The 21,753-nt window shown below is 42.2% G+C and overlaps 1 protein-coding gene across 8 annotated transcripts in view; it reads right to left on the bottom strand.

Annotated features, from left to right (window-relative positions):
- Positions 1-21,753, bottom strand: part of DIRAS2 (DIRAS family GTPase 2) — a 37,625-nt gene that overhangs the window by 4,959 nt on the left and 10,913 nt on the right. For 4 of the 8 annotated variants that reach the window (XM_066257517.1, XM_066257518.1, XM_066257516.1 and 1 more), the window contains one exon: positions 4,679-4,767. The exons of 1 other annotated variant lie outside the window; for it this stretch is intronic. The gene's annotated coding sequence lies outside the window, so the exon portion shown is untranslated. The remainder of the gene's footprint in view (positions 1-4,678; positions 4,768-21,753) is intronic. 3 more of the 8 variants (XM_066257519.1, XM_066257520.1, XM_066257521.1) reach the window with 1 other exon arrangement.

Below are 21,753 nucleotides of genomic sequence, written 5' to 3'. Positions count from 1 at the left end.
TGTAAATAAAAAAAAAAAAACTTAGTCCAGGTGCCACTGCCAAGGTCTCTGCCTATTTTCAGTAGGCATCAGGCAGAATAGGGGGTCACAAAGGAGCAGTAAGGAGAGCAAGGAAATACTGGAGAGAAGATGACACAACACCGAGGGAGCCAAAAATGTCAAAAGGGCAATGAGGATATGCAGCTAAAGCAGTGCTAAAGGGTAATTATAACTATAGACACCTACATTAAATGAGAACAAAGAGCTGAAATCAGTAACGTAATCTTCCACCTTAGAAGAAGAAAGAACTAAACCCAAAGAAAGAAAAATGAAGGAAAAATTAGATTACTGTGAATATTAATAAAATAATGAATATAAACACAATAAAAGATGAATTAATAAAACCAAAATGTGGTTCTTTGAAAATATTGATAAAATTAACAAAAAGTTAAACTGACACTGTCTCCACAAAAATGGTGAAAAGACTCAAGTTACTAAAATTAGTAATAAAAGAGGACACATTACTATCGACTTTACAGAAATAAAAATTATGAGATTACTTTGATCAACTATATGCCAATAAACTGTATATAACTTAGATGAAACAGACACTATCAAAGTCAATTCAAGAAGAAATAAAAAATATCAATAAACTTAGATGAAGGTATTAAATTAGTAATCAAAAAACTACCCACAAAGAAAAGTGAAGATCCAGATGGCTTCACTAGTGAATCGCAGCAAAACTTTAAAGAAGAATTAATTCCAACTCTTCACAAACTCTTCCCAAAAAATGAATAGGAAAGAATACTTCTCACCCTTCTTGAATCCAATATTACCCTGATACCAACACCAGACAAAAACATCACAAGGAAATTACAGACCAGTATCTCTTATAAATGTAGATATAAAGATTCTTGGTAAAATACTAGCAAATTAATTCATCAATGTATATAAAGAATTATACATCATAAGCAAGTGAGATATATCCAAGGAATTCAAAGTTGGTTTACAATCCAAAAATTAATACAGTGTACCTTATCAATAAACTAAAGGACAAAAACTATGATAATTTTAGTAGATATAAAAAAATGACAAATTTAGCACCCAATCATAAATAAAATAAGCTTGAACCAGGAATAGAAGGGGACTTTCTCAATCAAATAAAGGACATATAATTTAAAATCCAGAGCTAAAGTAATACTTAATGGTAAAAGACTGAATTTTCTCTCCCTACATTTAAAAAAAATTATATGTGTGTGTGTATATATATATACGAGTGTGTGTGTCCACTGTTACAGTTTCTATTCAACATTTTTACTGAAGGTTTTAGCCTGGAGAATTGAGAAAAAAATAAAAATAAAAAAAAAGAAAAGAAAAGAAAAAGTATCTATCTCTATAAAGGGAAAGGAAAAAAATAAAACTATCTTTTTGCAGATGACATGACCTTATCTATAGAAAATCCTAAGAAATTCAATAAAAATATTAAACAATTTCAGGAAGGTTTTAGAATACAAGATCCATATAAAACTCAACCGTGTTTCTATACATGTCCATTGAACAATCTGACAGTGAAATTAGAAACCAATCCCATTTACAATATAGTAAAAAAATAAGATACCTAGAAATAAATTTAACTAAGAAATATAAAACTTATACTCTGAAAATTTGCAATATTGTTAAAAATATTTAAGACTTAAAATAATGGAAAGACACTCATGTTTATATGTCTGAGGACTTAACAGTGTTAAAAATGATAATACAAGTAGTCCTCAAATAATGTCATTTCATCCAATGTCCTTTCATTATCACATTGGTAAAATGTTGAAGTGTTTGTATCAATTAGCCTAAGGATAAATGGTTTTGTTATACATCACTTCACTGCAGGTCCAAGAACCCACTGATGACATTAAATCAGGACTTCTGTATTCCCCAAATCATTTACAGATTCAATCAATCCCTAGAAAAAAATACCCAACTGACTACTTTACAAAAATTGACAAGCTGAATTCAAATTTATATGAAAATTCAAGTAGCCCAGAATAGTCAAAACAATGTTGAGTAACAAAAAAAAGTTAGAGAACCCATATTTCTTGAGTTCAAACTCACTACAAAGCTATAACAATCAAGACAATGTTGCACTGGCATAGGAGAGACATATAAATGGATGGAAAAATTCAAATCCAGAATTAAAACATCACATTTAAAACCAATGAAATTTTGACAAGGTTACCAGGAAGATTCGATGTAGAGAGAATAGTTTTTTCAACACATGATGCTGGGACAAGTGGATACCCACATGCAAAGGAATAAAGTTGGACTCCCTCCCTCACACCATAGAGAGAAATTAACTCAAAATGGATCAAAGATCTACATGTAAGACTAAAACTCTCAGAATAAACTGTAGGCATATATATTTTTATCACCTTTGATTTGGCAATGGTTTTTTAAATGTGATACCAACAGCATAAGCATCAAGATCAAAAATAGGTAAACTTGACTTTACCAAAACTAAAAAACTGTACATCAGAAGGCACTATTTAAGAAAGTAAAAAGACAGCCCACAGAATGGGAGAACATTTTTGCCTATTACATATCTGGTGAGGGGTTGATTCCAGAATATATAAAGAACTCCTATAATTCAACAATAACGAAATAAAATTTTTTAATGGACAAAGAACTTGAATACACATTTCTCCAAAGAAGCTATACAAATGGCCAATAAACACATGAAGAGATACTCAATGTCATGAGTTATTAGGAAAATGCAATCAAAACCACTTCACAGCCATCAGAACACTATAATAAACAAACCAACTGAATCCAGAATATAACAAATGTAGACAAGGATGTGGAGAGACTGGAACCCTTGCATTTTGCTAGTCTGGATGTCATATGGCATGGCTTCCTCAAAACACAGTCTACCACTTCTTCCCAAAGTTTAACATAGAATCACCATAAGACCCAGCAATTTCCCTTCTAAGGAAACTCCACTGAGAAATTAAAACAGCCACACAAAAAATTGCCCACGAATGTTCATAGTAACATTATTCATAATAGCCAAAAAACGAAAACAGTGCAAATGTCCACCAACTAGCATATGGGTAAGTAGTATGTGGTATAGCCACACAATGAAATATTATTCAGCAATAAAAAGTACGAGGGACTTGTGTGTGCTACAGCATGGATGAATCTTGAAAAAATAATGGTAAATGAAAAATGCCAGTAACAAAAGACCACACAGACTGTCTGACTGCATTTATATGGAATGTGCAGAACTATAAAACCTATAAAGATAGAAAATATATTTGTGGTTGCCTAGGGATGAGACTGAGTGGGCATTCTGGGGGAAATGGAAAGTGGCTGATAATGGGCACAGGGTTTCCTCTGGCGTGATATGAGTATTCTAAAACTGATGGGGTCATGACGGCACAACCCTATGAATAGGCTAAAAACGACTGAATTGTATACTTTAATTGGGTGAGTTCTATTTCATTAAAGTTGTTATTTTTTTTTCTTTTTTGTATTTCTCTGAAGTTGGAAACGGGGAGGCAGTCAGACTGATTCCCGCATGCGCCCGACCGGGATCCACCTGGCACGCCCACCAGGGGGCGATGCTCTGCCCATCTTGGGGCGTCGCTCTGCCGCAATCAGAGCCATTCTAGCGCCTGATGCAGAGGCCACAGAGCCATCCTCAGCACCCAGGCAAACGCTGCTCCAATGGAGCTTTGGCTGCGGGAGGGGAAGAGAGAGACAGAGAGGAAGGAGAGGGGGAGGGGTGGAGAAGCAGATGGGCGCTTCTCCTGTGTGCCTTGGCCAGGAATCAAACCCGGGATTCCTGCATGCCAGGCCGACACTCTACCACTGAGCCAACCGGCCAGGGCTAAAGTTGTTATTTAAAAAAATAACAGAAGACATCAAGAGGGGCAGTGATCTAGTGTGCATGATGCCATTGTCTGCTGATTTTGAAACTGAGTCACAACTATGGAGCAGAGACCCCAACATGAGAAACATGGTAAAGGTAACAGTCTCAGCATTGTTCCTAATAAGCAGATAATAAAAATAACCCACAGAATCACAGTAGAAATTATAAGCAAACAATAGAGTACTCACACCATAAAATCAACATATTACCTAGTCACACAAGAAGAAAATGCAAGCTAGAGAATGAACACGCAACAACCTGGTTTGATCTGACAGCTGAGATGTGAGAGGCACAAGGACTGTGGGCTGCTAGAAACATTGCTAGTCTTCCCGCTGGTGGTGGCTCCGAAGCTGTTAATGCTGGGATAAGGCGCTGGTCCAGGTTATTCTGAATACTTGGGATTCTTTTAAAATTATAGAAATACAAAACTTTAAAGGAACCATCAAAATTGGAACATCCAACAGGATTCACTCTCCAGTTCCACTTTTAAAATCCTATTCTGTTAGATATCGTGTATGATAGAAATGGAAAATAAGGTTTTGATTTCGGAGAATAGGAGGTAAGTGAAGGCTGATGAACTTTCAGGTAAATGATTTGCTGGGGTGGGTGTGAAGAGAACTGAAGTCACTTTGCACCAGGCTTGAAAGCAATGGGAACAGATGGGTCGACTAGAAAGACAAGTGCACATTTCTCTGTAAAGAGACGTGGGGATTAAGGAAAGAAGGAGAGACAACCAGTACAGGGTAACATAAGGGTTGAAGGAGTCAGAGAGATTACCTGCAGAGATCTGGTGACGGATATCCAAAGGAGCAAACCTGGAAGAAGTCAGGAGCCACTGGGAGCCAGGATGCCCACAGCAGGTCTGTCTTCAAGGGAAGAAGAAACGTTAGGTGATAAGCTCAGGTAGCCCTGACAAAACCTGTTGAAACCAACCCAAACTACGCCTGCTGCCTCGGTTTAAAAACTGTGAAACAAACAAACAAAAAAAAATAAACAGCATAATACATGTATTTTTTTAAGAGAGATTATAAAATCCTTTTTTATTCACACCCAGGCCCCTTCTGTCAATAGCCCCAACATCTCCTTCCAGATATAACCACTGTTAAAAAGGATGAAAACTCCGTTGTCATTTCCTGGTGTTCACCATTATAATTTTAAATAACACCTTCATTGCTTAAATAATAGATCTTAATAGTTTTGTTTTGTTTTGTGACAGAGACAGAGAGAAGGATAGATAGGAAGGGACAGACAGACAGGAAGGGAGAGAGATGAGAAGCATCAATTCTTCCTTGTGGCACCCTAGTTGTTCATTGATTGCTTTCTCATATGTGCCTTGACTGGGGGGCTATAGCAGACCGAGTGACCCCTTTGCTCAAGCCAATGACCTTGGGCTCAAGCTGGTGAGCCTTGCTCCAACCAGGTGAGCCCGTGCTCAAACCTGTGACCTCGGGATTTCGAACCTGGATCCTCCACGTCCCAGTCCAACGCTATCCACTGCACCACCGCCTGGTCAGGCGTGACTTTTTTATTTTTATTTTTTTAAGTATAGTTGACATACAATGTTAGATTTGTTTTAGGTGTGTAACACAGTGATTAGACATTTAAATAACTTACAAATTGATCACCCCGATACTTAATGTCTTGACTTACTGACTTTAGGCCATATTATCTATTCTGCAAAATGAGCACAATTTCCTCCCTTCACTGCCTAATTTCTGTTACGTATGCTATACTTTTCTAGGCATGTACCAGTATTTAACTTTTCCAGTTATTATGTTCACAAGTTGTCCTAAATTTTAAAATTGTCTTCTGTGCTTCTTCCACAGGTTGCCTCTAAAACCTATCAATAAACTGCATGAAGAGGAATTTGTCAAAATTTTCTGTTATAGACAAGAATAGTAGGATTGGACCCACCAGGAGGGAAAGGTCATCTCTCATTGAACGTTTCTGATTAAAATACAATTTACAATTTTCCATGTCAGCAACGCTTGGTTCTTATGTTTTGTTCTTTAGCTTCATTTGGTTTTTTTCGCATTTCAACTGATCACCTTCCTTGGATCCTCTTTTTGTATTTTTCATACAAACGTTGCTGACAAATTCTTTCAAACGGCATTACTGAGTTCAGGCCTTCTCACTTGGTTGACAGAATTCTGCCACCAAATGACGTTCAAATTATTTTTCCTTCAGATTTTAAAGGATTATTCCATGTTTAACTTTGCCGTCTGGGGTTGTTGATGTGAAACCCAAAGCCAGTATGATTCTCTTGCCATTGTAGAAAACTGGCAAAGTTTTACCTTCCCTTTAGCAAAGTTCAGATACTCTCTTTATTCTGGGATTTGTGACTTATCTCCAGGATATATCTAGAACTACTTTTTAATTGTGGGATTTTTGGGGGGAGTGGGGTGGGGAGAAATGAGAAAGTATTAAAACCATTGTTCTTTCTGCAGCTTAGAGAACTGTTTCTTCTATTTTTAAAAATCACATCATCCCAACCCTTGTATCCTTCCTTCCTTCCTTCCTTCCTTCCTCCCTCCCTCCCTCCCTCCCTCCCTCCCTCCCTTCCTTCCTTCCTTCCTTCCTTCCTTGCCTTAGATGGTAGGCCCATTATACCCATTTTTTACTTCTCTTGAATCTTTCCCCATATAGTCTCAATAGCCTTCTTTTGTACTCTGGTTTTTCCATTTTTATAGAAGCACTTTCTTGTTGCTGCTGTTCTTAGTTGTGTAAGAAATTTCTGGTTCTGTTTGTTGGTTGTGGTTCTGGTTTCACCAAGCCTCTGCTTGTCTCTGGTCTCCCTCTAACTTAGGGAAGAACAGTAACGTTGTCTGGGAGAGGCAGCTGAACTGGTGTCTCTTGACAACCCCTAGTAGGAAGACTGTCTGGAATGACTACATCTACTTTCTTCTTTCATTTTCCTGCACACTTCTTTAGACTATACTGTCTCTGGAGTCGCTCATACTTCTCAACAGCATGAGCGCAGATAGACACACGAGTGGAAGGGCTAGAAAAGGGCATAGGCTGTTCGCCCCAAAGTGTCACACAATATAAAAATGTGTGTCCTGCAGTTAAAGAATACAGAACGAGACTTTTTTTAAATACTGAAAATCAACTTAGAGGCTATTGTAGGTCCACATGATCTAAATTCTGGGGAAACTGAAGTCTGATTTCCTGATCACAAAAGCTGCCATTTGGAAAGAACTTGAGATTTTGATGAATGAAATTAAAAAATAAAAATAGTTCCAGTTGAAACAAGCTTTTTTTGTATTATACTCAAATAAAGCCTACTTCCAAAAACAAATAGTTAAAATCAGAGAAAAAGTATAAATTGGAAAAGTTTAACTCATTAACAGTAGATTTGAAGGCCCTGGCTGTTTGGTTCAGTGGATAGAGCATAGGCCTGGTGTCTGGACATCCCAGGTTTAATCTCTGGTCAGGGAACACATGAGGAGGGACTATCTGCTTCTGTTCCCCGCTTTCTCCCACTTTTCTCTCTCTTCTCCTCCCACAGCCAATGGCTTGATTGGTTCGAGTGTCAGCCCTGGGCACCGAGAATAGCTCAGTTGATTTGAGCATCAACCCCAGATAGGGGTTGCGGCTGGATCCTGATCAGTGTGCATGTGGGAGTCTGTCTCACTATCTCCTCTCCTCGCACTTAAAAATAAAATAAATAAAGTCGATGTGGAAAGCCCAGACAATTCTGTGTACTATCCTAACCCAAACGCCCCGGAGACAGTCTGAGCACAAAGGCACAAGATCACCTGAAGCTCACACAACTCGCCCAACTCTGTTCCATATTTGGTTTCCGACAAGGCCTTCTGAAATACATTTGTCCTTACTATCACATTTAAACTTTTTATTAACTTCAAATAAATTCCATATTTAAGGTTGGCCCTTGAGAGATTATACTTAAAATGACTACTAAACAAAAAAGGTAAATGGGTCATTTAAGGACTATTACTGATATTACAACATAAATGGGATATCCTAACAAGAAATTCAGAAACAGTTTTCAGGTTCCAAGATGGCTGCAGGGTAGGTGCATGCTATACTCACTGGCTCCCGGCCCCAAACTGGATTCACAGCTAAAACAACATTCAACCAGAATAACCCACTGACAGATAGCTGAACTGAAAAATTATAACCAGGGATTTACAGAAGACGGCCATAGGGACCGGTCAGGAGGGCGGAACGGCTAACCCTTGCATCCACGTGCAGAGGCTGAAAAGCCAGAGGGATATTAGGCTGTCTATGGAGCTCTCTCCTCCCCAGGAAAGTGGTGGTAGGGGTCTCAAACCCACACAAGGATCCCCAACCCAGAACAACAGGGGTGGGAAGAGGAGCTGGCATAGCTGGTGGTGAAAATAAGAATCCCAGACACTACCTCCTTAAGTACCAGCACTCCTGTTATCTCAGCCAGCGGAGGGCACAGCCCTGAGCCCACAGGGCCCTCTGCCTTGCTCAGTCCTGGCAGTGGCTTTGGGGTGCCCTTATTCCAGGGAGGCTTTTAGTGGAACCCACAGTGTCTAAGCCGTGGGCCCTGAAAAGAGGGGCAGCCTGCCCCACCCCCAGCACACAGCTATCTCCAGAGAAGCTCTTATCCAGGAACCAGACAGGCAGGAGCAGGAATGTTTGCAGGCATTGTGGGGCTACAACTCTCTATCCATGGTGAGCACAGTCCCTGCTACCCCAAAAAGGAAAAGCGCTTCCACAGGCAGAGCAGCAGACCGTGCAGAGTCAGGACTGTAGGGCCCGGCCTTCCCGACGGGAGCGCATGGAGCACTGGGAGAGCAGAGGGCCGAGCAGACTCAGGACTGTAGGACCCAGCCTTCCCGACGGGAGCGCATGGAGCAGTGGGAGAGCAGAGGGCCGAGCAGACTCAGGACTGTAGGACCCGGCCTTCCCGACGGGAGCGCATGGAGCACTGGGAGAGCAGAGGGCCGAGCAGACTCAGGACTGTAGGACCCGGCCTTCCCGACGGGAGCGCATGGAGCACTGGGAGAGCAGAGGGCCGAGCAGACTCAGGACTGTAGGACCCGGCCTTCCCGACGGGAGCGCATGGAGCACTGGGAGAGCAGAGGGCCGAGCAGACTCAGGACTGTAGGACCCGGCCTTCCCGAGGGGAGCGCATGGAGCAGTGGGAGAGCAGAGGGCCGAGCAGACTCAGGACTGTAGGACTGTAGGACCCCGCCTTCCCGACGGGAGCGCATGGAGCACTGGGAGAGCAGAGGGCCGAGCAGACTCAGGAGGCCGTGCCTTGCTCACAGAGCGCTAGGTGATTACTGTGTGCACAGAGTCATGTCTGTCCAAGCCTGTCACCTTCAGGAAGCTTTGGTTCCGGAGACAAAAGAGAGGGGGTGCAAGGGTGTGTGGAAACCTCATAGTGGGGGTGGGGGTGACTCCTGCCTCCCCAGAGAGCTCAGCCCGAGCTACCCAGGGAAGGCAAAGAAGCACCTCACCCTTCAAAAGGACTGCAGCCATTCTTCTGAATGGGGAAGCTATTTGGATCAGCCCTGCTAAGCCCCAGATACCTCCTGTAGGCTGGGCCACAAGTAGACCCAGTGGGAGACTCTCTCAATCTTCCCCTCCGTCCCCATTGAGACCAGGGGCTCCTCAGCTGAAACAACTTCTGCAGAGGAGACTGCTGGCCCCATCCAACCTGAACCTGCTGCTCACTCCTGGGATGTGGGGTGGGGAACAGAAGTGGAATATCCATCAGTGGCTGAGGGAGTAGGCTCTAGAGTAGGGGCCACTTTCCCTGCATGGAGTGCCTCACCAAGAAACACCCCCAGTAGGGGTCGCATTAACACTGTCCACCTGATCTCAGCTGCCCTATCCCACCAAGCTTGCAACCTGTGGAGTGGTTTGTGGGGCAAAGCCATCTGGGCATACTCTACAGTCTTTCTGCAGAAGACTGCAGGGAGACCAGGGGACTGCAAGGGGAGGTGGAGTAGCTGACAAGTGGAAGCAAATCTTAAGGAGTTTTGGCCCTTTCACAAAGCTTCCCTGAGCCCTAAGCAGGAGGAAATAGACTCTACTACACAGGTCATCCCCTCCCAGGCTCACCCAGGCACAGTAGACACAGCTTCAAACAGCACAGTAGCTCCAGACAGGTAGCCCATGGCTGGTTACAAACAACGTCTGACACCAACTCGTATCTGAACCCCAACAAAGAGGAACCAGAACCAACACAACCAGTAGTGGGTTTCAAACCACATCAGCTCAAGACCCAACTAGCCAGAAAAGTGACCCATCTAAAAAGAGAAAGTCCAGTAGGCAGCAGGGCTTTCTGGGAATAACTCTGTCCCTGGAGATAGTCACTGCACAGTGTCCATACACAGTGATCAAGGTTGACCCTAAAGTCAGAGAACCTGAAGGGTTAACTCCACCCATGAAAGGGTCAACAGCATTTAAGACTGAAATACAATAGGAGGGTACATATAACCCACAAGAAACAATCCTAGAGCAAGGAAGTCAGGTGGCCTGCAGGTTTGTACCCCGGAGCCCAATAGAACCCCTTCCACATAAAGACATTACAACAAATTTGGGAGTCAGAGCAGAGCTACCTAATAAATAGACAAAATGGGAAGACAAAGAAATATGCCCCAAATGTAAGAAGAAAAATCCCCATTAAAAAGTATTAAATGAAATGGAAGCAACCAAATTACCAGATGCAGAGTTTAAAACAATGGTTATAAGGATGATCAAGGATCTTAGGGTAAGAATGGAAGATCTCAGTGAGAACTTAAAGAGATAGTAAACTTTAAAAAGAACATAGAAACCATAATAAAAGAACCAGTCAGAAATGGTGAATACAATATCTGAAATGTAGACTGCACTAGAAGGAACCAACAGCAGGTTGGGTGAAATGGAGGACCAAATCAGTGACTTAGAGGACAAGATAACAGTAAGCACACAAGCAGAGTGATTAAAAGACAACAGACTTAAGAAGGCTGAGGAAAGTCTGAGAGACCTCTGGGACAACATGAAGAAAAACAACACCTGCCTCATAGGGGTTCCTAAAGGAGAAGAGAGCAAACAAGAAATAGAAAACCTGTTTGAAGAAATCATAGCTGAAAAGTTCCCTAACCTGGTGAAAGAAAAAGTCACACAAGTTTGGAAAGCACAAAAGTCCTATTAAAGGTGAACCCAAAGAGGCCCATACCAAGACACATTATAATTAAAACATTAAAGACAAAGAAAGAATCCTTAAAGATGCAAGAGAAAAGCAATTAATTACCTATAAGGAACCAAAAAGAACTCAAATAGTCTCAGAAATCTTGAAAATGAAGAACAAAGTGGGCAGTATCACACTGCCTCATATCAAGCTATACTACAAGGCCATTGTAATCAAAATATCCTGGTACTGGCATAAGAACAGACATATAGATCAATGGAACAGAACAGCAAACCCAGAAATAAACCCATGCCTTTGTGGTCAATTAATATTTGACAAAGGAGCAAGGACTCTTACTCCTTTACAATGGAATAAAGGCAGTCTCTTTAATAAATAGTGTTGTGATGATAAATGAACAGACACATGCAAAAAAAGAAAAAAAGAAAATGGATCAATAATTTACACCATACACAAAATAAACCCAAAATGGATAAAAGACTTAAAGGTAAGTCATGAAAGCATAACAATCCTAGAAGAAAAAATAAGCTGCAGAATTCCAGACATCTATCATAGCAATATTTTTGTTGATATCATCTCCTCGGACAAGTGAAATAAAGGACAAAATAAAAAAAATGGGTCTATATCAAACGAAAAGGCTTTTGCACAAGAAAAGAAACCATCAACAAAATGAAAAGACAACCCACATAATGGGAAAACATATTCATCAATATATCTGATAAGGGTTAATAACCAAAATTTATAAAGAACTTATAAAACTCAACATCAGGAAGGTAAACAATTCAATTAAAAAATAGGCAAAGGACCTGAATGGATACTTCACAAAGAAGGACATAAAGATGACCAATAGGCAAATGAAAAAATGTTCAACGTCACTAATCATCAGAGAGATGCAAATTAAAACCACAATGAGATACCACCTCATACCTGCCAGAATGGCCATCATCAATAAATTATGCCTGACCAGGTTGTGGCTCAGTGGGTAGGGCATTGATCAGAAGATTCAGGTTTGAAATCGGAATGTCGCCTGCTTAAGCAAGGGCTCACCAGCTTGAGCATGGGATTGCCAACTTGAATTTGGAATCATAGACAGGATCCCATGGTTGTTAGATTGAGCCAGGGGTCACTGGCTCAGCTTTGGAGCCCCCCAGTCAAGGCATGTATGAGAAAGCAATCAATGAACAAAATTAAGGTGCTGCAACTATGAGTTGATGCTTCTCATCTCTCTCCCTTCCTATCTGTCCTTGTTTGTCCCTCTCTCGTTAAAATAAATCAATAAATAAAATCTCTAAATTAATAAACAAACAAGTGCTGGTGAGGGTGTGGAGAAAGGGGAACCCTTGTATACTGCTAGTAGGAATGAGGACTTGTGCAGCTACTGTGGAAAACAGTACGGCGCTTCCTCAAAAAATTAAAAATAGAATTGCCTTTTGACCCAGCTGTCCCATCTCTAGGAATATATCCTAAGAATCACAAAACACTAATTTAAAAGAAGATATGCACCCCCATGTTCACTGCAGCACTGTTTGCAATAACCAAGATCTAGAAATAGTCCAAGTGTCCATCAGTGGATGAGTGGGAAAAAAGGCTGTGGTGCATTTACACAATGGAATACTATGCAGCTGTGAAAAGGAAGGAAATATTACCTTTTGTTACAGCTTGAGTGAACCTGGAGATTATTATGTTAAATGAAATAAGCCAGGCAAAGAAAGACAAATACCATATGGTCTCACTTATATGTGAAATATAATGATCATAATAAACTGAAGAACAAAATAGAAACAGAGGCAGGGTCACAGGGAATAGTTAGACAGCTGTCAGAGGGAAGGGGAAAGAGGAGACAGGATCAAAGAAGGTGAAGGGATTAACCAAAACATATATACACATAACACATAGACACAGACAACAGAGTGGCAATAACCAGAGGGAAAGGTAGGGGGTGGAGGGAGGGGGAGAAGACCAAAGGGGATGAGAAATGGGGGTGGGAAGAGACTTTGCTTGGGGCAGGTGGGGGCATGATGTGGGGTGCAGATGGTTTATATTGAGTTGTACACTTAAAAAATGTATTGTTTGGCAAACCATGTCAACCAATAAATTAGAAAAAAATAAAAATATAAAAAAGAACAATTTTCAACAGAGCACCAATTCCCTAGGTGAGAAGGCGTATTTTTATATAATTTTTGAATCTCTCTATTTAATTATAAATGTACTATATTTCATGTACTTTCGTAGCAGGACCTAAACAATGAGATTTCTCAGTGGGAAACATCTGCCTGGTTATAAGGACATGTTAAACCTTCATGGCTCGCCTTTCTCCAAAGAATCAAAGTAAAGTCAAAGTCTGTTGTCAGGAATTGTGTGGCAGAGCGTTACGGAGACACCCACCCAGGCAATGTCAGTGCCGGTGCTGAAGCAGGTGACACATGTACACCCAGTACAGGTGCTGCCATTCCATACTAGGGTGAGAGGGGTCTCAGAGACTCACTGCAAGACTCTCAATATTTGCATGAATAAACTACATGGAGAGAAATAGAGCATTTCTTGGGACGGAAATTATTCTTTAAGGGTTTCATTTCCAAGAGGCAAATAAACCCCCGCTTAAGCACAGAAATGAGATTCACTGACGTCTGTCTGAACTACTCCATTAGGAGAAAGCATGTTGGACAGGAATTCCAAAAAGCCAAATAAAATTCCCTTGGTGACACTTTCCAGACTTTCAAAAGCCGAATGGCATTGGGTCATTACTGCTTATGCCTGTTCTTTCGACGTGGGTAAGGAAAACTACATGAATGATAAACAATGCCATCGTCTCAGTCAAAGACCAGTTACCAAACCTGACCCGACATGCCCAATGCGGCATGCTAACCCTGCAGGGAAATAAACACCAAAGGTGAAGGCCAACCGTCCCATGGGAGCTCTGTGTACCAGGAGAAAGGTGTTCAGTGCCAGGCACGATGGCTCCACGTGCTGCTGTGTGCAGCCCGGATCCTTCCTTCACGGTCTGCGCATCAGAATGTGGCACTGTGCATGCATACCTGCTTCGTAGGTGGTTTTCTAGTTTTGGTCAAATAAGTTTTCAGAATTGGCAAATTGCTAAAAGAGGTTCCTTAAAAAAATCATGAACTATTTTGTTACTCATGCTTTTGGTGCTATATGTAAGAATCCATGGCCAAATCCAAGGTCATAAAGATTTACCCTTATGTTTTCTTTTAAGAGAAGAAAACCACTTTTGTTCTTATATTTAGATCTTCAATCTGTTTTAATTTTTGTGTATGGTGGAAGGAAGGGTCCAACTTCATCCTCTTACATGTGGCTATGTAGTTGTCCCAGGACCATCTGTTAAAGGGACAGTTCTTTCTTCACTGAATTGTCTTGACCCATTGTCAAAAATCAGTTAGGTATAAATGTGAAAGTTCATTTCTAGATCTCAGTTCTATTCCTTCGGTCTATCTATCTATCTTTATGCCAGTACCACACCTATTTTGTATACTATAGCTTTGTAGTAGTTTTGAAAGTAGTAAGTGTGAAGCCTCCAGCTTCATTCTTTTTCAAGATTGTTTGGCTATTGGGGGCCCCTTGCAATTTTGTGCAAATAATTAAACTAGACTTAATGAAAATTACATAATTTATGCAACAAAGGATGTTATCAAAAAAAATCTAAACAAGACTATACATAACGGGAGAAAATATATATATTAAGAATCTAGTTACTGGCCCTGGCTGGTTGGCTCAGTGGTAGAGCGCTGGCCTGCTGTGTGGAGGTCCCAGGTTCGATTTCTGGCCAGGGCACATAAGAGAAGCACCCATCTGCTTCTCCACCCTCTCCTTTCTTTCCCTCCTGCTGCCAACACTCCATTGGAGCAAAGTTGGCCCGGGTGCTGAGGATGGCCTCCACCTCAGGTGCTAGAATGGCCCCAGTTGCAATGGAGCAATGCTCCAGATGGGCAGAGCATTGCCCCCTGGTGGGCATGCAGGGTAGATCCCAGTTGGGCACATACAGGAGTCTGTCTCTTTGGCTCCCCACTTCTCATTTCAGAAAAATACACACACACACACACACACACACACACACACACACACACAAAGAATCTAGTATCTAAAATACCTAGAAAACTCTAACAACTGAATAACAAAAAGAAAACCAATTAAAAAATGAATGAGTTTGAATACACATTTCTTCCTAGAAGAAACACAAATGACTAATAAGCACATTAAAAGATGCTCATGATTAGTCATCAGGAAAATACTAATCCAGACCGCAGATCTGCCACCTCACACTGACTAGGATGGCTACTATTTAAAAAATACATACAAACAAATATGAATGGGAAAAAAAACAAGTGTTATGGAAGATGTGGAGAAATTAGAACCCTTGTGCATTGCTGGTAGAAATATAAAACAGTACAGCATCTGTGGAGGTAAAGTTAAACATAGTATTACCATGTAATACTGCAATCTACTCTTAGATATCCAAAATAATTTAAATAGTACATAATTGATATATAGATATATAATTGAAGAGATATTTGTATATCCATGTTCATAACAGCACCATTCATAATAGCCAAAAGGTAGAAGCAACCCCAGTGCCCATCAATTTGGATAAACAAAATGCGGCATATTATACACAGCCTTAAAAGGGAAGACACACAGTACAACGTGGATGGACCTGTAAGATGTCAGGGTAAGTGAAGTAAGTTAGACACACAAAAACAACATATACTGTATGATTCTGCTTTTATGAGGTGCCTAGAATAGTTAAAATAATAGAGATAGCAGAATGTCAACTGATAAGGGTTGTGGAGAGGGGGAGTGGGATGTTAGTGTTAATGTGCTTAACACCACACACTGGTATACTTAAAAGCGATAAAGAGGTTGCCTGACCAAGCAGTGGCACAGTGGATAGAGCATCAGACTGAGACACGGAGGACGCAGGTTCGAAACACTGAGGTTGCCAGCTTGAGAGCGGGCTCATTCAGCCTGAGCATGGGCTCATCAGCGTGTGGTTGCTGGTTTGAGCATTGGATCATAGACATGACCTCATGGTCACTGGCTTGAGCAAGGGTCACTCGCTCTGCTGTAGCCCCTAGTCAAGGCATATATGAGAAAGCAATCAGTGAACAACTAAGGTGCCGCAACAAAGAATTGATGCTTCTCATCTCTCTCTCTTCCTGTCTGTTCCTATCTGTCCCTCTCTCTCTCTGTCAAAAAAAAATTTTTTAAGTGATAAAGAGGGCAAAATATTAAGTTACATATATTTCACCACAGTAAAAACATGTGATTGTAAGTGAAGACATTTTTAGCAACAAAACCATGAATTAAAGGCCATACTCATAAAGTGCCCACAATTAGCATCCCTCTCACACAATAGAAGCAATGAGGGAGGGACAGGAGCTGACAGGAGCCAAAAGTATCTAATGTCCTGAGGAAGCCAATTAAAAGTGGTACCTCCCTCCTGGACCTGATTTTCTGTTGCGTGCATGGCAACGTGAAACTTCACTGATGGCCCCAGCATTTAAACTAAACCTGCAGGTGGCACTGCCATGGTACGCTCTGGCTATCTGAAACGTGGCCAGTCGCCTTGTGCTAAATTTTGCACACTTAGTAGAAAAAGGACTGTTAAATACCTCATTTGTATTTTTAATATTGATTACAAGTTGAAATGGTCACACACATACACACTGGTTAAAATATTTAAATTAACTTGACCTTTTCACGCTTTTAAGTGCAGTTACTCGAAAATACAGTGACCAGTGTCATTAACATTGTATGTTTACTGGTCTGCATTGCTCTAGAACATAAAAACAAACTTCTATTTTTTTTAGCAAAGTTTAACAATACATCATACTTAATCTACAATATCACAAAATTTAACTAAATTTGACCTTTTTTAAATGCTTAGAATCCTCTTATTATTGATAGTGGAAGGAGAAAAGCCATGAGCTGTTGGAAAAAGACTTAGTTCCCTGCTGTGGGAATATATCGTATATATATAAAATAATACGGTGAAATATGTGGTGACAAACTAAAAGGCATTCCTTAATAATAGAAAATAAATAGAAAACTATGCTGACAGTTTGAATAAGTTGGCTTTGGAAATTTCACAGGGGAGACACTGGCTGACTAGTTGAACAAAACTATGAATGAGCCAAACACATTACAAAGCCTGCCTCTGTTCTGTTATTTGCTGAAATAATTCTGTTTCAGTAATAGATGCACATTGACTCTCAGTATTTATTAATATTTTTTTACTGAATTTATTAGAGTGACATTGTTTTTGCAAAGCTATACATGTTTCCACAAACCATCTCTGCACATGGCATCGTGCACCCTTCACCCCAAGCAAAGTCTCTTTCTGTCCCCACCCCCCACCACAGCCCACCTCCACCTAGCCCCTACTCCCCTTCCCTTCTCGCTATCACCACACTGTTGTCTGTGTCTATGTGTTTTATAAATACATATTTGCTTAATCCCTTCACCTTCTTTCATCCAGTCCCTGCACTTCCCTCCCCTTCCCTCTGACAGCTGTCCATCTGTTCCCTGTGTCCATGCCTCTGTTTCTATTTTGTTCACCAGTTTATTTTGTTTGATTCCACATAGAAGTGAGATCATATGGTGTTTGTCTTTCTCTGACTGGTTTATTTCACTTAGCGCAATAGTCTCCAGGGCCATCCATGCTATTTTTTTATTTGTGTTTTCACCTCCACGTCACTCGAATCAGTGCCCTGAAGGAAAGAATCATTCACCAGCCTGCGGAGGCACTGACCTAACACTAGACACATCAGAAATACTGAGCGCACGCTGCTGCCTACACACATCTTTGTGAGACAACCAAGGAAAACCGTACTAGGGAGATACATGAACTCTTTAAAGAAACAGAATAAAATTCTGAAGTCTACACATATGAGTAACCACTCATAGGATGACAAGGTCAACTGGAAATTTAAAAATTATGAAAGGATACGTGGTAACATTACAGAGACAGAACCAGAAGAGAATAAATTTATTGCACCATTTATCAGTTGTTTCAGAAAAGAAGTTGTAACCAAAAGTAGGCAGGAACTACTGGGTATCACTCTCTTGGATATTTTATTTATTTGTAATATATAGAAAAGACCTTTACACTATAGTAAATTATTTACACTATCTTATATGGAGATAAGGAGGAACCACAAAAATATTTTTGATCACAGGCTAATTCACCAGTTATCTAGGGAAAAAGAAAATACAAGTGTTGCAGAACTAAAGGGCTCAAGTTGTATGTTTTTTTTTCTTTTATAAAAAAGCAACTGCTCTGGTTTGATTCCCAGCCAGGGCACACAGGAGAAGTGCCCATCTGCTTGTCCACCCTTCCCCCTCTCCATTCTCTCTGTCTCTCTCTTCCCCTCCTGCAGCCAAGGCTCCATTGCAGCAAAGTTGGCCCAGGAGCTGAGGGTGGCTCCATGGCCTCCACCTCAGGTGCTAGAATGGCTCTGGTTGCAGCAGAGCAACGCCCCAGATGGGCAGAGCATCGCCCCCTGGTGGGCATGCCAGGTGGATCCCAGTCGGGTGCATGTGGGAGTCTGTTTGCCTCCCATCCTTCTTACTTCAGAAAAAAAAAAAAAGAAAACGAAAAAAAAAGCAACTGTTCTAAATTCATTCCCATTTCCTGTGTAGCAGGTGGCTTTCAGTGGTGTACCATAGAGCAGGTATTTTTATAAAGAATGCAGTCCTCCTCAATCCCTGTAACATAAAGATGACTTTTAAGTACAAATTGGGGACACAGTACGTGCTTTGAAAAAACAATTTTCCTGCCTGACCAGGTGGTGGCGCAGTGGATAGAGAGTCGAACTGGGATGCAGAGGACCCAGGTTCAAGATCCCGAGGTCACCAGCTTGAGTGCAGGCTCATCTGGTTTGAGCAAAAGCTCACCAGCTTGGACCTAAGGTCACTGGCTCGAGCAAGGGGTTACTCGGTCTGCTGTAGCCCCCCCCCCCCCCCGTCAAGGCACATATAAGAAAGCAATCAATGAACAACTAAGGTGTTGCAATGAAAAACTAATGATTGATGCTTCTCATCTCTCTCCGTTCCTGTCTGTCTGTCCCTATCTATCCCTCTCTCCCTCTCTCTGACTCTCTCTCTCTTTAAAAAAAAAAAAGAAAAACACAATTGTCCTGTGGAGAAAGGATTTTTTAAAAGGATGTACAAAATATGCTTCCACCAATACATGATTTTTTGCCCAAAGCAATGTTAATGTATCCCTAAAATTTTTCCTATCTATCTGCATAATTCAAAACTTGAAAATAATTTTTTTTATCATTTTAAAGTTCTCCCAAATGAAGGACTGCCATGAGTGTGGGTGCATTTGATAAAAAAGAAAATCAATGCACTCTCTTTCAGTTACATTTTGACAATGTGTAGCAGACATCATGTGCCATGGACATCAGAGGTGACAAGAGGCCAGGGAAGGACTTGCTGGAAAGCTGCCACCTGAACAAAGATTGGAGAGGTGACGGAGCGAAGCCTGGATGCCTGGGGACGAAATCCCAGGCAGGAAAACGGCAGGTGCGAACACGGTGCTGGCGAGACATGTTCTTGGAGAACAGGAGATTTGAACGCAGGGAGGAAGAAGAGCAGATGAGGCCAGAAGAGCAAAGGGCAGGGGACAGGCAGGTGGTGCATAGGAGCTTTCATTGCGAAAAGGACAAGGGGACACTGAGCACTTGAGTAGAGACGTGACAGACCTGACTCCTGCTGTCCTGGGACTTCCTGAGCCCTCTGATGGACAAGAGTGGGAGCAGGAGAGCCCTCTGGAGGGCCCAGCTTGAGTGAGGTGGTGACAGCTGAGGTGGGTGGACGCCGGTGCTCCTAATTAGCTCACCTTTAAGATAGCCTCACACCTCTATCTTTGTTATGCGTCCCCCACCTGCAAAACTCACCCTCCCACTGGTGTCATCTGGTCCCACGACTTTGGATATCAACCATATGCTAACGCCTCCCACTGCAAGCCCACAGCCAGGCCTCTCTCCTAAGCTGCAGACTCACATGGCCCCTCTTGCCTGCATGCCGCCACCTACATGCCTTGTCAACAACCAAAAAACAGCATGTGCATAAGGGAACTCCCCTCGTGACCCAAAACTGTCCCCCTCTCTACCACGGTCCATGGCAACCTCCTCTTTCCAGTGCTCCAGGCCTAAACTCTCAGAGTCCCCCTGAAGCCCTCTTCTTTCAAGTGTGTAAGTGAAATAAATCTTCAACATACGTCCAAACCTAACCACGAGTCATCTTCCCCATTGTCCCCATGCTCTCCAAACGACCAGCACACCTCTTACCTGGATCCCTGCAGTGGCCTCTTAAGTGGTCAGCTTGCTTCAGGCCTTGAGCCCCTCCCAACAAACTCCCCACCCAGGCACCAAATCACATCATCCCTGTGCTCAAAATCCTCCATCTGCCACTTGATGGCCCCGAGAATAACAGCGCAAGGGCTCCGCCCACCCGCACCTGCGCCCTCACTTCCTACTATTTTTCCCTCTCCTACTCCACTGCGCGACATTGGTCCCCTCAGTGCCACCTGGCGTGCCTGGCATGCTTTCCTGCCTCTGAGCCCTTGTACTGCTGGCTGTTCCCTCCACCTGTCTCACTCTTCCTCCCACCTTCCAGGAGCCTTTGTTTCACTATCACCGTCTCAATGAGAACTTCTCTGGCCACCCCATTTCCATGTACAATCCCAACCTCAACCCTGGGAAGAGTCTGTGATCTCTTCCTGCTTTTTTTTTTCTCATTCCTTTCTGATATACTATGTATTTTACATTTGTAAAATGTGAGTTTAATTCCACTGTATTTTAAGCTCTATGGGGGCTTTTCAATCTGTTTTGTTCACTGGTGTCTCCCTAATGCTTGAATACTGCCGCCCCCTGGGACGTGCACAGTAAAAATCCACGTGGTGCGTGAATGAGTCTGCATTTTACTTCTAATGAACAGACTGGGAAAGCCAGGCTAAGTGGCTTGTGTGAATGGAGGCATTGGGCGTCATCTCCACTTGGCCACACATCTGTGGTCCTTATCTATTCTTCAGTGGGCTGTGGGACCTCACATGTGGCTTCTATCCTTCAGCCACAAGGACGAGCATAGACCATGCCACTCTTCCAATGAGAGGGCAGTGTTGCTCTCTGCTGTGTCACAGTACTAACAAAGCCAGAGCAAGACCACACGCAGGCCCTGTGCAGGGGGAGCCCTCCAAGTATCAGAAGAAGGGCCACATGACCCCCATAGCCAGTAGGGAGAAAGCAATGAAGTGAGACTGGAAAGGGGGCATGGCCAAGACCACATGGGCTCTCAGGGGGCAGTAGGCAGCCTCTGAATGGGGTCTGGTTTCAACACAAAAAGTGGACAAGAAGTCTACTGTAGCAAATCAAGCCCAAAATGGGCAGTTTAGACCAGGCTGGTGGCAGAGACAATGGGACACCCATGATGGCTGGTGGGGGAAGACATTAAGATGCAGAGTGAGGAGAGTAAAGTGTCCAGAAAAGCTTGTAGGGTTACCAGCTGGTAGAATTGGAGAGATGGGATGAGATCATTTAGTGAGAGGTTGCTGGACAAAGGTCAGGTTTTAGAGAGAGGACATGGGCTAGATTTTCAGCAGATGGAGTTCCGAGTGTCTTGGACAGTGGAGGGCTCACATCTAGTGGGCAGGATAATGTGCCGTGAGCCAGCTGCAGCATCTGAGATCAGAATGCACAGG

Source organism: Saccopteryx bilineata, chromosome 2 (genome assembly GCF_036850765.1).
Source record: "Saccopteryx bilineata isolate mSacBil1 chromosome 2, mSacBil1_pri_phased_curated, whole genome shotgun sequence".
NCBI classification, from domain to species: domain Eukaryota; kingdom Metazoa; phylum Chordata; class Mammalia; order Chiroptera; family Emballonuridae; genus Saccopteryx; species Saccopteryx bilineata.
Note: the sequence above shows the minus strand (reverse complement) of the source record. Positions and strands in the feature narration are given on the sequence as shown.